This window comes from Bidens hawaiensis, unplaced genomic scaffold (genome assembly GCF_021521415.1).
Source record: "Bidens hawaiensis isolate Kalapana, Puna unplaced genomic scaffold, B.hawaiensis_p1.1 tig00009192_1, whole genome shotgun sequence".
Lineage (NCBI taxonomy): Eukaryota > Viridiplantae > Streptophyta > Magnoliopsida > Asterales > Asteraceae > Bidens > Bidens hawaiensis.
In genome coordinates this window covers 92477-107605 of record NW_027491679.1, presented here as the reverse complement: position 1 = coordinate 107605, position 15129 = coordinate 92477, and the positions used below count along the sequence as shown (strand labels likewise).

Genomic DNA, 15129 nt, shown 5'->3' with positions numbered 1-15129 from the left:
TTACATTTCTTCGACAAATGTCCAAAGTACGCTCTTAATCTCTTCAAAGTTTCTATGCGAACGATCCCCCGACAAAAACAAGTTAACATCATCTTGTACCATGATCCAACTACAACCAGGACTCTTTTTCAAACCTTTTAATCTTTTCATTGTCCTCACTAACTCCTCATTTTCCTTCTTCCTTGAAACCATGTACATATCAGATAACACCACATAAGGTGTAGCATTATCAGGCTCAAGTTCATACACATGCCGAGCTGCAATTTCTGCAAGATCCAAACGAAAATGGATCCTACTTGCACCAAGAAGTGCACCCCAAACACCCGAATGAGGCTCAAATGGCATCGAATTAATAAAATCATGCGCTTCATCTACAAAGCCAGCTCGCCCCAAAAGGTCAACCATGCACGTATAGTGGTCAACACTTGGTTCAATTTTGTAAAAAGATTTCATAGATTTAAAGTATTTTCTTCCTTCTGCAACCATCCCGACATGTGTGCACGCAGACAAAACGCCAAGAAATGTTATCCCATTTGGCTCTACACCACTTTCTTCCATCTTATTAAATAAATCGAGTGCTTCTTTCGCATACCCGTTTTGAGCAAAACCGTTAATCATGGAGTTGTATGAAACAGTATTCCTAATATTAAGGGAGTTAAACACCTTGTACGCATCATTAACACATCCACACTTTGCATAAAACGAAACTACTGAATTCTGAACTGACAAATCGAATTCCAATCCGGTCTTCAACACGTGATTATGAAATTGCAGGCCTTGATTTAATGCTGCTAAAGAAGCTGAAGAACTGAGAACACTGCTGAAAGTGAGTGCATTAGGTTTGACAGGTGTCCGAATCATTTTAATGAACCAGTGGATCGATTCTTCATATTCACCATTGCTTGCAAACCCTGATATAAGAGCAGTCCACGCGATATCATCTTTATACGGCATAATATTGAACAACTCCACTGATTTTTCAGTAAGTCCTTTGTTACCGAATCCAGTAATCATTGTTGTCCATGAATATACATCTTTATGTGGCATTGTGCTGAAATGTTTATAGGCTTCTTCGATGTTTTCAGCTTGAACGTAACCGCCGATTAAAGCATTCCATGAAACAGTATCTTTTTTCTCCATTTTGTTAAACAACTTAACAGCTGAATCCAAATCACCCAATCTGCAATACATGGTAATTACAGAATTACCTAAGAAAGTATCAAAGTCGAATCCCATACGCGTTACCAAAGCGTGAATTTGAAGCCCTTCTTTATATCTCTCAAATCTTCCACAACCTTCAAATACTACAGTCAACGTGTTCGAAACAGGTTTTATCTCGGTTTCACCTCTCATTTGAAGAAACAACGCGAACCCGTCTTTAAAACTAACGGTTTTCATATAACCATCGATCATTGCAGTCCAAGTAACCACGTTTCTTTCCGGGATCGCATCAAACAACTCTCTCGCTTTCTCAATTTCCCCTAACTTGCAGTACCCGTCAACCATCGAGCTCCAAGAAACCACATTCTTCTTCTCCATACCCTCGTAAATTCGAACCGCTTCTTCAAGTTCCCCCCTTTTCAAATACCCATTCATCAGCGCATTCGAACAGAACGGGTCCCGCCACTTAATTGGCATACTATCGAACACCTTGCCTGCATCATCTAACCGTCCTGCACGAACATAACCGGTGATCATCGAAGCATACGAAACCGCGTTTTTCTCAGGTGACATTGCAAACAACTCACACGCCTTATCGATACCACTCTTGTTACGCATATAGCCACTAATCATTGCATTCCAAGATGCAACATTTCGTTCAGGCATTTCATCGAACAGTTGGCGTGCTTTATTAATCTGACCGTTTTCGGCATATGTAGTGAGCATAGCTGTCCATGATATGACGTTCTTGGTGGGCATGCGATTGAACATGATCTCTGCGCCCTTAAGGTTACCATTTCGACCATGTTCGCTGATCTTGGAGTTCCGATGAACGATGGATTTGGTTGATTTGTCTTCAGGGTTTATTGAAATTGACGACAATGAAGCTGAATGACTAAATTTGACTAGATTACAAGCAATTAGTTTGTGAAACTGGTTGCAGCTTTGCTTGATTAGCATGGCTGATACCAATCCATGAGAAAGAATGGTTTACGTTGTTTTTTTAAATATTTTTTTCTAAGTATTTTTATGATAATTATAATTTAAGAATGTCAAATCCCTACGGAAAATACAAAAATAAATATTTGTATAATAAATACGATTTCCGGCATTTAGCTTTTGTATATTGGCAAATATTATTTTGATATGTAGACAACCTATCAAAGCCAAAATTAAAAGACACGCAACTAATTTAAAAACTATTATTACCAATGTGAGACCGATGTGTTTCAAACCAGATCGACAATATAATCAACTGCTAAGTCTTGCAAGCATAGCTAGAGATGTATGTCTAAATTGTCAAGTGGTGATTACAATCGTGTGTGTGATTACCATGATTCCATTAGTTAAGCCACTCGCTAACTAGAAGATCAATCAAAACACGATAAAACCGAACTTTTCATATGTAACATGTCTTATAATGTGATGTATATACGTTCATACCAACACATATTAATCCGGCATAATTATAAAATATTTATCCATCTTTTAGACTTTTGTTCTCATTAGACTTTCAGAAGTAAGTCGTCTTTATATTTCTCTTTTATAGATCTAAAGATTAAAGTTTATTTCATAGTCAAAAAAGAAAAATAAATAAGAAGAAGATGCCAAGATCTAAAAGTCTAAAAACAAAAACCAAACTAAATTACTGTTACGTTGTTATTTCATATATATTTTTTATTCAACATAACACTGTTAAACCAACATCAACCTCTATATCCACCCCATGGAAGATAAGCATAAGGTGGCATCCCATCGCGATATGAATAAAACTGTTGCAGTGGTGGAGGAGGATGATAAAACTGATGTGGCGGAGGACACATAAACCTTTGTTGGTGATAAATAGATGGTGGAAACAGTGGTAGGCGTTGCATCTTGTTTACTGGAGTTGGCATGATGAGTGGTTTCTTATAATGATTCTTACAGAATATATTACGACATACGCTTTTATTAACTCCAGGCTTCATGTAAGCTTCGGTTTTATGATGGTCCAGTTCATGACTTCGATGCTTGCAACAACATGACTTACAAGACTTATGTTTCTTCTTTTTCTTAGTTTTTTTCCTTTTCCGTAGCAATCTGCATATTAAAATATCGGTTTTGATAATGACGAGAAATAAGTAATGAGAAAGACAGTAGTAGTTAAAATATGTACTGGTTGAAATTTAGATTTAGGTTTCGCTTCGGATTCGGATTCAGTTTCGAAGTCGGACGACATGATACCGAATGCTTGTTGATCTTCTTTCTCTTGTATTTGATTTGAATTTGAATGAAAACAAAGGGGATATGGAAACAAGGAGAATGTAAATAGTATTTATAATAAAAAAGTTAAGCGTAGAAGGAAATATTTTTTTTATCTTTTATTTTTATTTCAAGTTATGCAATAAAATTAAAAGATATGAGAAATAGAAAGAATAATTTCTTATGTATCTTTTAGGGATGTGATCTTCCTACACCACCCCCATATGTCTATACGGCTCGTATAGGCTACGCATTATCGACAGGGGGACAAAAAATAACAGCTTTTTCCAACCTATACGAGCTGTATAGGTATTAAATGGCTCGTATAGGGCTATCTGACACACCAGAACACCTATACGGTCGTATAGGGCTATATGACCGTATAGAAAAACAACTTTTTCAACCTATACGACCGTATAGACCTATACGAGCCGTATAGGTATTAAATGACTCGTATAGGGCTATCTGGCACACCATAACACCTATACGGTCGTATACATGCCGGATATACCTGGTTCACCACCGGTACCGGAGGCGCAGGGGCCACCACCACAGCAGTTCTTATTTTATTTTCAGTATGTTTTTATGTGCACTATTATGAACTTTATGTATGTGAACTACGTGTTAAAAACTTGATGTATTTTGGGGTGAACTATTTACTTTTATGCATATAGACCATGTGTTTGGAGCATGATGTATTTTGGTGTGCACTTTTATTTTTATGTATGTGGACTAGATGTTTATCAGTATGTTTTGGCCAAATGTTTTATTGTTTGCTTATCATTAATTGGTTATTGTGTATAAACCATTATAAAATGCAACATAATGTAATTTAAAGCGAATGTTCTCGGGGTACAACTACAAATATTTAGCCGAGTATATTATATAAACGCTAGTAGACAATTTATTCTATTCTAAAATATCATATTTAGCCAAGTATGTTATGTATTTATAATACATTAAAATGTAAGATATTAACGTATTAATATTTAAAATTGTGTCCAAAAAATTGTCTAATACGGCCGTATAACCATGTACACCCGTATAGGTCTACACAGGCATATTAACGTATTAATATTTAAAATTTTCAAAAAAAATTGTCTATACGACCATATAGCTCTATACGCCCCGTATAGGTCTATACGGCCGTATAGGGTCTATACTGGCATATTAACGTATTAATATTTAAAATTTTCAAAAAAATTGTCTATACAATCGTATAGCTCTATACGTCCTGTATAGGTCTATACGGCCGTATAGGGCTATACGAGGCATTACAAACAATGAACAACAATCTCCGACATAATCTGACATTATTCATGTGCTATACGACCGTATAGTCCAATACGAGCTGTATAGGAAAAAAAATGGTGTATGAAAATTCTAGGTGGTGTAGGAGAATCTGCTGCCATCTTTTATCATCTTTAATATATTTTCTTTTGAGTTTATTTGGAATGTATTCCAAAAATAGGTAGCGTAATACAAATATTTGAAAAGAAAATCACACCCTACCAAATCTATTAAAAATAACTATTTATAAAATAAATACTTTGTTAGTACCTATAAATACCTTATCCCTACGGACCCTACCAATTATGGGAAATTTACAGATATGTCCCTATAAATTTGTGAAATATTATATATTTTTCTTAAAATTTTAAACTTAAATTTGTCGTATTTACCTATTTTTAACTATCAAATTTATATTCCGACATCAACAACATTTTTAAAACGATGGCATTTACGGTTTCAATAGTTTATTTTATAAATTGAAAGGATTTTCTTGTTAAATAAAAGGGACAAATTCTCATTTTACTAAGTTGGAGTTCTTTAGCAATGGATCGGTCCACCAATAATAACAAAAGTTGTTTTTTTTGCTTCTTAGGCATTTATTTTATAATTCTAGCATGTTTTATGAATACATTCATCTTATTTATTTATTTATTCTTTTACTATTTGACGCAATAAAAGCTTTGGTTAGAAACCGTACACACATGCTTGAAACTATGAAAGACAATCAATTTGAAAAAAAACGATGTTGTTTTATAGACAAAAGTTTATAAAAATGAGTGGGCTAACATTATATATATTATGTTTTCTTAGAAACCACCTATAATATGAAAATATATGTTTAATTTCAGCCCCACTCACAGTTCAACAAAAACGATGATGACCTTCAAAAATGAAAGGTTTTGTTTTAAAGATTCCCATTGATAATTTTTTGGCTTTAAATTACATGACCTAAACTCTAATTAAACTTTGTTTTCATCTGAAAGATACAAAATATGGTTAAGAAGCGTAAACTTGTCATAAACTAAAAAAGTTATTATATATATGATATTTTGATTTTATGTTGGATATATATGATATTTCGTAAATTTGTAGAAACATGTATAAAACCAGGCAACGATAACAATTTCCCACCACAACAAACAACAAACAACTGCCACCATCTCTACCGCCACCAACGGTTCTGAATCTGATCCCGGCAACAAACTTTAAACCAACAAACCATTAAACTGAAAGCCCACTTAGCGAACGCATCTTTAAGACATGTACATGCAGAAAGTATAAACGAAAAATCCCAACATAATTGCACTACACCGGAATAATATGATATCCGCAACTAATGCATTATAAAGATTCAATGTAAGATGATATTAGGGTTCAGACAAAAAAAACCAAGATAATCAATAATTAGGCCACATCAAAAGTAATTGTTCCAAGCAACAATCGATTAATGAGTTTTATTGTAATGCCCAATCACCGCTGGGATCCCAAAGTTTCCACCCACAACAACCATTAAAGGCCGATTGTTGACTAACAATATGAACTAACCTATAAAAGATGAAGCATGACGGAGCAAGCAACCGCCAAACAACAATCACCTTGGTGCGTCGTCGCCTACCCGGCAACAGTTGTCGACGACCCGGAAAGTCGCCATACGCAATCGCAAACGTTGGCTCGTCGGAAAAGGCTGATGACTCAATCACGAAGCCGACAAACTAACCTTGTGAAGTAGCATGTTTGGGATTGAGTTTGAAAAATGCTTATTGGCTTGTTGGTGTTTTCAAAAAGCCAATATATTAAAATGTGTTTGACAATCACAAAAAATCTTTTTTATTTTAACTTTTTGAAAAGTTTAAAAAACAGTTTTCCAAAAACTCAAAATCCTAGCTTTTCAAAATTACTTTTCGAAAAAGCCAATAAACACTTTTCAAACTCAATCCCACACATGCTCCTAACCTTGTTGGGGGAAGTGAGTTTTTGTTTGATATTTTGGTGTAAATTAAGAGAAACATTAAAATAAAAAAAAACTACAAAAATTACTAAAATGCGCCGCACTGTAAACCTTTCTCCTTTAATATATAGTATAATATATTACTTTTATGAGGTTATCAATTAATTATCTGAAGTGTGCGCCATCGGTTCCGGACCCGGCCCGACCAGGCAAAAACTGACCCGGAACAGGGACCGAATTCTTACAAATCATAGAACCAAAACAAACCCGTTTATGTATTGGTGGTTCGGGATTGTAGATGGTAAGACGGGTTTCACGGGTCGGTTCCTTGAGAGTTATATGTTTGAACTTTTCTTCTTGGTTTTGGATACGGTTTCGAAAGGTTTTTTTGGTTTTACAACAAAACCACTTTAAAGATATATTTATGTCATAATGTCTCGTTGTGGGTATGATAAAGATAAATTTTCTTTGTCATTTTCCTCTAAACAATGTATGGAAACTGTCTACCTTTGAAGTATTAATAGTAATTTTTTTAAAGGATGGATAAATTAAAATAAAAACCGAAAACTTCTAACCAGTAGCTAGGACTCCAAATCACACAAAAGGAAAAACATACACACAACTTTGTCCAAGTATAAATAATAAATGCCGAATCATTTACAAAATCATACACACAACATTATGAAGTGAGGACTTGGTAGTCCCATCTGTTTTAATATTTGTTTTTCAAGTAAACGTGTGTTGTTACTTTTACGATTGGAGAAGATTGTTGATGATTGCAACGATACGGAATACTGGTGGTATGATAAGCTAAAACAATTCACCACTTTGGGTTGTGTTTTCGAGTCATCGATATGCTTGTTTCTTTCGAGTTATTTAACAAAACCTATGAAACGCGTTCATTAAGAACAAAAAAATACGTTGAGAACCGCGACTTTAATCATGTCATATACTCATATACAATATGTACAAGTGCATCATACGGCCAAGTACAAGTGCATCATACGGCCGTACAGTTCTTAATATATTATTGATTTTAGAATTTTAGAATAAACTAGTCAATGCGCCGGGACAATAGTAAAACTCAAACATTGTCGGTCGTAAGCGTTGAGGCGGTAAGTCGACGCGAATTTGGTTGGTTCCGGTTACGTGTGTTATTATACCTTAACTGAACCCAAAATAAAAACAAAAAAGGTGGGCCAATAGGGTGGAGTCTGCCAGTAAAACTAGGGCGTTGGTAAAACCCGACCTTTGTTGATCCCGGGTGTTGAGTCAGTGAGTCTACGCAAATTCAGTTGGTTTATATGATATTCGGTACCGGAACTAAAACAAACAAAATCGGTATTCGGTCAGTTTTCGTTACGTTTGCTACACTAATGGAACTAAAACAAAACGCGTTAAGTCTGCTTAAATTCGATCGGTTTCCGTCATGGTCATTATGGTATAGGAAAAAAACAAAATTTCCATTCGGTCAGTTTTCGCTACATTTGTTACGGACCGGAACTACAACAAACCAAAACGGACCAGTCGGTTTCCGTCATGTTCGTTACGTTTGTTATGAACACCAAAATTAAATAAATCAAAAAGGACTAATAAGGTGCCGCAAAGTTGCCTAATCTTAACTTGGCGGTACCAAAGTTCCTAATTGTATTATGTAATAATGTGCCACAAAGTCAAACCACTGTCATCTGTACATACCATCTAATTTCAGAGCAAATAACAAAGTAGATTCACCATACCGAGTTATTATAAGCAAGCAAATCTTTCCATTTACATATAATTAATCCATTGAAACAAAGTACAGCCACATCAAAGACAAGATATCATCTCCTTCACAGTGAACTCTCAACATGTTTCTTGGTCTGTTCTTCTGGAATCATCAACTGAATCCACACAGTCAGTTCTGAACCTATCCGGGCCATCCACATTAACTTCACCCGACCTGACAGGACTCATACCATCTTCTCGCGAATCCACCTGACCCGGACCAGACAAACCATTCGGGCTCGCTTCACCATCACCTCGGTATCCAGGTGAACCAACGGGCCCGACCTCACTTGAAGAGTCTGACTTCACACCCAAATCATTATCTTTCCCTTTATTAGACACCTTACGTGAAACCGCATGCATCAAACCACGAGCTGAGTTCCCGGTTTGCTTCATAAAGCCTTTGATCGTATCTCTTTTCCTCTTATCCGGGCTATTACTCGCTTCACTTCCATCTGAGCTCTCTTTAAACTCGACTTGCGGGTCCCGACCTGGTACTTCAAGCTTATCCACCATCATTAACTTCACATTAACCCCCTTTTCATTAACCGCACGCACGTTTTTATGCAGAATTTCAGAGTCTTCATCTTCTTTATTATCATCCTCGGGTTTCGGGCTTTTTTGAAACAATGAGCCGACTTTATGGAACCCTCTCTTAACCATGTTTCTTGACTTCGGTTTGGTTTCCTCCACACTTTCATCAGTGCTGCTCGAGTCACGTGGGAACGGTTCAGACCCAATGCTACTGATCACTGACTCACTGTCTTTATTGATCACCCGGTTCTTCCCCTTTCTAGGCTCCCAAACTTGTGCCACCTCAGCACCCGGGTGTTGAACCCATATGCCAGTCTCCCTTTGCCCTTCGACATCAATCGGTTCAAGATGATCAGTTTCTGTTTTATTAGGTCTTTCAGGCGGGTTTTGTGACCTGTTTTCTTTCTGGAATTCGTCGTTATGTGTGTCGATATCTTCTTTAGCTTCAATAACTGTAACTGCAATATGCAATCTTCCCGTTTTTATGTTTTTAAGGGGCATCCACATGTCATGTCTCTCGCCATCTCTAAAATCATTAATCTTTACAGAGCAATCCCTGTATAGAATATGCATAATAAAATCATATGAACACGAGTTCAAACTTTAAACCGATGGTCAGGAAATTTTGAATAAAAACAAACCCAAGGGCGTCATCATAAATGTGATCTTTATCATGGACTTCAATTTCAAGAAGATTAGGCGAATCCCATGAAGTGACAGGAATTTTGAACCCTTCAAGCCATTTTGGAGATAGTGTCTTCTTCTGTGTCTTGGTCTTGAACCGGTACGCACCGAATTGGCCTTTTATGTACGGATCAGCCAACCCTGAAACACAGTTCGGTTAGCCCACAATCCAAATGTTGACTGCACGGCATGGAAAATTAATGAACTTTTTAAAGTAAACTTACCGTTTATGTCTGATGGTTATCAGATCCTTCCACAATTTCCACTAATGCATAACCAACCGGCTCCTTTGCGTCAACTGAAAACCAAGTTTCTAAAATATAGCAAAGAAAAGAAAAATAATTAGATTTAAACTTTTACAATACGCGTTAAGAAATAAATTCCATTGTAAATTTCGAGTCAAAATTTGTCATGCCTTGTTCGGGTGACACAAATTTCTCAACATCCACCACCAAAATATTAGGCTGCAAAAACAGTAACCACCATTTGGGTTATAGTTCATCCTTATCGGGCCAAAAACGTTATACGGGTCAAACAAAAGAAAGTTACCTCCACCAGTGTCTCCTCAAATGCAACTGTCAGAAGCTTATCCTAATAAAGTAAAACAACATATGACACAGATTAGATTGTGCTCATCTGTAATACACTAGTAGATCAAGCTAACCGAGTACTAACCAGCCATCCTGCAATCCCAGGAACTTCAGTCACATCGACACCATGAGAAAAGATCGGTTGCACGGTCATTTGAAAGTATGGTGGTTCAACAAAACAGACCCTCATGCGTCCAAGAAACGGCCATTTTGGGATAAATTTTACTCCGGCCAATACCTAAACAAATTACATAATTAAAGAAGCAAATATTAGGTTTAAGACAAAATATTATTAAATAAACAACCGACCTTTCCTTCGACATGCATTCCTGTTATATGCATTTTAGCTGACATCCCAAAACCCAATCTTTTGGTCAGTTTCGCTGCTAATATCGCGCTCATGTCATCGGCCGTCTTAAAATTTAGTCCCAGTTCCAAAACCTTAAACATAATATATTAAAACCAAATTAGAAATCACCAATAATTGGTAAGTATGTGTCTATGATCCCCTTTTAACAAAGGTCCCAGGTTTAAATACAGCTTCTACTGGTATTCTGCCTTAATCCGTTGAAGGACAACTGTCACGTAAGTTGTGCTTTACCAGACCCCACCTGCTAACAGGTGGGGCGCATGAGTCTTCCCTAATGGGTTCTCATGGTAACCCAAAAAGAAGGTTAACTTACCAAATGATCATCACCGGTTGATTGACGGCAAACCCTCATTTCTGTGATCATAGGGGGAGATCTTCCCAGATACAAATTCTGAACCATAGCTTCTTTCTGCATATATTGTCACATCAAACTGTAAAAGAGTGCTGATTCGATCATAAGAGCTTAAAATGAATAAAATCAAGATCAAATTCGTACCACAGTCCACGGTTTGTACTTCTCCAAGAACCAAGGTATGATGGGGAGGAGGAGCTTCTGTGAGACTATATTTTCCATACATACAGGCCATATATTTTCAACCAAATGGTTCAACCACCGAACCGATTCTGAATCAGATAATACCTACACAAAACCAGAAAGGGAATTGATAATTTGATAAATTTCAGTTTTTTTGGGCTAAAGATTCAATTATTAAACTAACAATAATAGTTATGAAAGCATAATTTGAAGGGAAATAATTCAAAAGCCTAGCTATTTAGTAAATTAATTAGCTATAATCTAAGAGTATCATTAAAGCTTTTTGCATAAAGATCTTGCAAAGTAATATTAAATAAAGATTTACCCTTTTTTAATTGGCTTGCCTTCTTTCTTCAAACCTCACCTTTCTTCTGAATCTTATTGCAAAATTCTCATGAACCTTGTAACAGAAGAAGAAACCAATTAAACCCTTCATTATCTAAATCTGAAATCAAACTATGAAAACATAATAAAAAAATCTAGCTTACCAAGTAAAGATAGATGAAAGAGATGAAGTAAACTAAAGGGTGGAAAGAACCGAATGCAGAAAGCACCCATATCACCAAGAACACAATACCCACATGATGAATAATCGAAACCTCTGTTATATCCATGGAGTTGACTACAATCTCTTTTTGTCGAATTTAGCTGTTTAAATCATGAAATCGAATTATTAAAACAAACCCAGTTCAAAAAGCAATCTTTTTAAGGTTTTGAATGGAACCCAGAAACAGATTTTGGATTAGTGATCGGATATGAAAACCCCTAAATTTAAATGGGTTTTGTTTTGATGTTGATACTGATATGAGGTTGTTTGACGAAGCAGCAGCTAGTGTTGGACTTGAGGGGTCTGATACGTGTCCTACAAGTGTATATATCACATGACAGACGTGTTGCCCTTGCACTGCTTTGTCTTCTTACTCTGTCCACTTGGCAATGTGTCGGCATCGTACATGTAATTTTTATTTTAAGAAATACTTAAGATATTTCAAAATTTTATTTTAAATGACCACTTTATTTTTTTGTGTGTAACATTTTTTAGCAAGTTCAACTTTCCAGCCTGTTTAATTTAAATGTTTGATAATTCTTTTAGGGTAGAACGAATATGAGATCGGTTTTGGAGTTTTGGGATGAAGGATGATCGTCACTGCATGTTTTTAAAACCGGACCGACAGTAAAACGGTTGTCTTATTGGTTCTTAAATATTAAGAAAAAAGAAAACACGAATCTGATTGTCTTGATGTCCTTTTTCATATTGTTTTCTGAGTTATGACTTTTTTTTTAGTCTATTGTCATGGAATTAAATATTGGCCTATTAAAATAGGTTAGTTAGCATACTAATGTGATTTAGATGGAAAGATAACACTTTCTCTACGTCACAACTTCTTTCTTCATCCGTTAATCAAATTTACAGTTGATCTCTTTTCTTATACATTCACCTATACCAATTATATTGTTTGTAACTAATTGTGCCTCGTAGAAGGTGTCAGTGTTCGACACACTCGCCACTGAGCATCGGCCAACGTAGATTGAAAGTTACCTTGGATCGCTATAAGTGAGATCTGTGGATTTTTTTTTAATTTTTTTTGGCCATCATACCCCACATTCCATACAACATGTATTGAGTAAGATCGCTAGATTTTATTATTAGTATTGAAGGTCGACCTCTGATCATGGTTCGATGGTTCAACCGTCACACGTTAAAACCATCTGGTTCAAAGTTCAAACGATAGCAGTCCAAAAGCACTCAACCGAATTAGTGTGTTTTCATTCCATGTATCATATGACTCTGGAAAGATTGAAGTCACCAATTCATCTAATAATATATCCAGGTTCGTAAAAAAGTTTTATAACTAAACTCGTGGTATGCTCTGCGTAAAAAAGTTGAAAGGAGGAATATGTTAGGTTAAATGAAAAATCTATTTGATTGGCCTTCCATATCAATGTAAATAAAAATAAAAATATGGTTATAACAATTGGCCTATACAATGGGGCCCGCCTTGTTTCAACTTTGGTTTTAATGTATTATAAAAATCAACTCAACAACTAAAATATAACATACTATACAAAATATCTTAAAAAGGGCCCTCAAATGCTAATTAAAGACGATGGCGACGTCTGAAAAAGTCCGAGGGGCTTCAAATGTCGGCAACCCAAATAATGGATGCTATATTAACTTTTGTTATTTAAGAAAATTAATAGCATTTGAAATTTGATGGTACGTTATTATATTTTTATATCATTATAATTTTAATGTAGTTGTTTTGAACCGGCTTTTTATAACGAGAGACATTGTAGGAACTTGGTCGGTTTCGGTTCGTTATGATATTGGTTCATACTATATTAAAAACTTATAGAGTTGTTTATTGTAACCTAATAGAACTCTTGAGGGCTACCAAATTTAAAAATTTAATTACGAGGTTAAGTATGTAACTTGTAACGGACCTTATTTCATACGCGTCAAAAATGAGATTTTACCGCAAGCTGAATGTGTGGTGTAAAAATGGAGATCCGTATGTTAGGTAAATACTGTTTTTTGCTATAAGGAAAGGGAATGTATAACGAGAAACATGTGCGAAGACAAAACGAATAAACAAGTCTCGATGATCAAGTTATGAAGACACGAACATTCTTGGTTAAGATGTGAATTTTCCACCCAACATTTGAGAATATGTCAGTGGGTGAATCCACCTTAATATAGTTGAGGATTAAAAACAAGGAACGTATACGAAAACACGACTCAATTATAAGTTATGACGAAATGGAAAAAATGCAAATTACTGTTTTGAACACAGTTGTTATAACACGTGTACTCATGAATTCAAAATAATATTGTCGTCATATTCCAGATGTATTATTTGAACAAAAATAACCCGAATCGAGATAATAAAACACAAGCAAACACCAATTTTAAGCAAATCTCTTGTATCTTTATAATTAAGAAATTGACTCAAAACTCAATTGATTACCTACATGTGGTGGGCCTTTTTTAAAAAATTTATCAACATCTTGAAAATGTCTAGAAATTAGAAGATGTATAGTTGTAGAGAAAATGTGTAGACATAAAAGAGGTAAAAGAGGTGTACAAAAAAACCGAACCGACTAAAACCGGTTAAAACCGGTTTTGTAAACCGAACCGAACCGATATGACCAGGTCGGCCTATCTTGTGCCTAAACCGGTTTTGACCAGCCATTGACTAAACCGGTTCGGTTTATAAACTGGTTCGGTTTGGGTTTAAAACCGGATTTGTACACCTCTAGACATAAGACATGTTTAAATAAAAATATTTTATTGCTTTAGAAAAAGGATATAAAGGCCCAACATTAAAAGGAGAAAAAAAAACCCAATGGGCACTGGGCAATAATGTTAGTCCAACCAGGAGTTTCATTTAATTGGTACTAGGCCCAGTTCGTCTGCAAATGTTTTAGCCCACACTTCTCAAAGATAGAATATGGGTTTCCCACTGCCCCGTGCCTAGAGGGGTTAAAAAAACCGGTTTCACCCAAACCGGTTCCCAAAACGCCAGTTTCAGGATCAGTTCCCTTTAAGATCTACCAAACCGGTTTTAAAACCGAACCGGTTTGAGGAAAACCGGTTTATAAACCGGACCGAACTGGCGTGACCAGGCCGGCCTATCTTGCTTCTAAACCGGTTTATAAACCGAACTGGTTTGAGTCAAACCGGTTTTGACCAGCCGTTGACCAAAACGGTTCGGTTTATAAATCAGTTCGGTTTGGGTTTAAACCCAGTTTTGTACACCTCTACCCGTGCCCTTGGCCATTGCCCCCTTGTTTTTGGCCGAACTAGTTTTGGTCAAAGTCAAACCTGGTTCTTTTCTTATGAAGCCGGTTCGATTCCAAACCAATTTCAAAGTTTAAAGGGGAAATGGTCAGGCTAGATCAAGAAACCGATTGCAACCTTGAGGTTCAGGTTGGGTCCGAACCGGGTAAACCGGGTTTGAATCAAAATTCAACGAAATGTCAAAAGTAGAACTTGTAGGTACAA

The 15129-nt window shown here is 36.0% G+C and overlaps 2 pseudogenes across 1 annotated transcript; both read right to left on the bottom strand.

Annotated features, from left to right (window-relative positions):
- Positions 1-2121, bottom strand: LOC143531576 (pentatricopeptide repeat-containing protein At1g53600, mitochondrial pseudogene; annotated as a pseudogene).
- A 6271-nt stretch (positions 2122-8392) lies between these two features.
- Positions 8393-11737, bottom strand: LOC143531592 (C2 domain-containing protein At1g53590-like; annotated as a pseudogene). Its single transcript, XR_013135045.1, has 12 exons — positions 11612-11737; positions 11449-11523; positions 11085-11228; positions 10902-10997; positions 10528-10659; positions 10304-10456; positions 10178-10219; positions 10044-10092; positions 9853-9941; positions 9586-9769; positions 8586-9500; positions 8393-8546 (listed from the first exon to the last, which is right to left on the bottom strand). The product of XR_013135045.1 is annotated as a C2 domain-containing protein At1g53590-like (transcript).
- Positions 11738-15129: the final 3392 nt, after the last annotated feature.